The sequence below is a fragment of the Cornus florida genome, unplaced genomic scaffold (assembly GCF_030987335.1).
Source record: "Cornus florida cultivar Cherokee Brave unplaced genomic scaffold, ASM3098733v1 CherokeeBrave_3.0.0_Hap2_Chr09, whole genome shotgun sequence".
NCBI lineage: Eukaryota > Viridiplantae > Streptophyta > Magnoliopsida > Cornales > Cornaceae > Cornus > Cornus florida.
This window is the reverse complement of record NW_026775579.1, coordinates 30,347,385-30,350,202: the sequence shown is the minus strand read 5'-3', so window position 1 is coordinate 30,350,202 and position 2,818 is coordinate 30,347,385. Positions and strand designations below refer to the sequence as shown.

Below are 2,818 nucleotides of genomic sequence, written 5' to 3'. Positions count from 1 at the left end.
ATTAGATGAGAACATAAACCCTAATTTTCTAGAGATAGAAAATATATTCCTTTTTCCTTCTACTAAAAATCACCCCATAAATATACATTGACCATGTATATTTATAGGCAACATAAAGGTAAAGAAAAGGAAACAACTAATCCTTCTCAATCTCTAATTCACATGTCTCAAATCTAATACGATTCCAATATCAAGTTGGGCTATGAGTGAGAATCCTTTGGGCTTATTATTTTATTGGCTACAATGAATTAATAATTGGCCCGATCCATGGACCTAATTCAATCAATTCATAAATTAATTTCTACTCCACTAAAAGAAATTAATTGAACTCCAATTAAATAATAAATAACCTCTAAGTCAATATTGCACTTTGACCCCTCTATGCATAATTAGTTATCGGATAAGTAAAGCCATCAATCTGACTACTTAATTAATATATTTATTTTGGTACCATTGATTATTTCTGGCTCGATCACAATAAAACATTTGTTTGACAAAAATAATAATTTAAATAAATAAATATATAATAAATCATTTTGTCTAAAAACATACAAAGGCCTTCGAATTTACTTTGTGATCAACTATAATCAATACAAAATAAATGCAAGTAGCAATGATGCAAATATTGAAAATATAACCCTCTAATTATTAATTACATAATTACCCAAAGTGTCGGTCTAAGGATCCCGAAAAATCCGCCGAACAAATCAAAGTAATTATTAATTAATAAAAGAGTCTATAATTTTCTCATGCTTAAGAGTCAAATGCCATGACGGTGATAGGGAGTAATTCCATACGACGGCTTTCGTAATATATCTCAACCTAACGCGAATCCAGTTCAAGTCTTAATTAATTATGAGTCCATCCATAATTACCGACTATGAACCATTTATGATTACTATTTATATTCATATATTGATCGTCATCACATACATATATAAATATCTCTTGTAATCAAGTAGACACTATCAATTCTATAATGAATCGAAACATAATACATTGAATTCATCAATTGTATAAAACATAAATATTTCAGAAACGTCAGGAACTTATGTCACTTTAATCCAAATAGGAATTTGCTATGCCAGGTCATATAAATCCCAATAGTTTCCATATCTAAGATCTTGGTTGCCTATGGTTTGTAGGTTATAAAATGCCGAGTGAGAGTGGAAATTGATTGCCTGAGGGAGTTTAAAAAGATGCTTAGTATACATAAGCAGGACTGTCTGATTTGGAAAATTGGCGTTATAAGGCAACCGATGAGGTACCTTGGATTTACTGTCATTTCACTTTGTGATTGCATTATTTAACCTGCGAAAAAAAATGAATAAATAAATAAAAAATTGTTGTAGTATACAGGTTCAGCGTGGGATGAGCTCAAGCATATCAGACAAGCAATATGATTTCTGGTAATCTCATCTATTCGCTATTCATATTTGAATTCCATCTTGAAAGAAAAGTGGCAAAACCACTGAAACATTACGTCTTCTAATTCTAGTTATACATCAGAAACCAAAGAAATCACTGAATGAAATAAGCCGTGACCTGTGCATGGTGAGAGAGACATTTTTTTTTTTTTTTTTGTTCGCATAAATAACAGGATATGCAGTATCAACTAGCGTTTTACTTGTTTTATTTTTCTTTCCTCAGGTGCTTAGCATTCCTCAGCTATATCGGATCAGTACAATATTATACTGGGATGACAAGTATGGCACTCATAGTGTGTCCCCAGATGTAAGTTTTTATAAATGCGATTATTCAAACTAGGATTGAGACATCTTCTTCACAAAAGAGATATTCCATACCACATACATTTATGACAATACTAACCACAATAAGATTTGGTATTCGGGTGAATTATATCCAACATGAGGGTGTTGATGACTGAAGACTCACACAGTGCAGCTAGCAGTTCTAATTTATTAAATGATGATTCGAGGTTAGCATCGACATGCTTCAACTTGATGATCCTTGCCTTTTTGTTTCATATTTCGTGTTGCATCTCATTGGAACTTAATTGAAGAGTTACCTGGAGCTTATATATAATTATGTTACTTTGAGCTTATTGTGATATATATATATATATATATATATATATATATATATATATATATATAAACATATATTAAATAAGAAAAAGAAAATAAGAAATTGAAGAGTGGTCCAAATGGATAGAGATTTATGGATGAAACCAATCTTGTGTAGAAGTGTAGGATTCCCATAATTTCTGATGTCCAGAGAACCTGCCCCCTATTCCTGCTCTGTGTGCGCGTAGCGATCACTGATGTCTCGTAATGATTCGTAATGCAGCATTCCATTTTTGGTTGATGACATATCAAAGTCGATGGAACAAATAGACATCTCTGATATTGAACCACCACCTCTTGTTTGCGAGGACTCAGGCTTTATCTTCTTGTTGCCGCAATCTGACTGACCACTTTCGATATTTCATAGTATATATATATATATATATATATATATACCTTAGTAAGTCATTCTGTTGCCAACTTGCTTTTCTTCTTCTTGACTAGCTGTTGATATCTTCAACTTTTCTTATTTTTGCTAGGTTTAGAACCTCAATATTCATCTATTTTTGCTCTTGGGGTAGAATTCAAAACAATGGAAAATAAATACATTAACCCAATGAGAAAGAGAAAAGTACTATAGCATTCTAATAAATTAGTAAGTAGGGGTAAATTAGTAATTTTGTCGCTCACAGTCGGTAAGTAGTCTCCGCTGAGAGAGGGTAATATGCAACCTTAAAAAGTTTAGGGTTTGACCTGCTCCAAAAAAAATAGTACACTAGCTATATTGCAAC

The 2,818-nt window shown here is 31.9% G+C and overlaps 1 pseudogene; it reads left to right on the top strand.

Moving 5' to 3' along the window:
• The first annotated feature begins 1,153 nt into the window (after positions 1 to 1,153).
• LOC132272452 (myosin-11-like) lies at positions 1,154 to 2,434 on the top strand (annotated as a pseudogene).
• Positions 2,435 to 2,818: the final 384 nt, after the last annotated feature.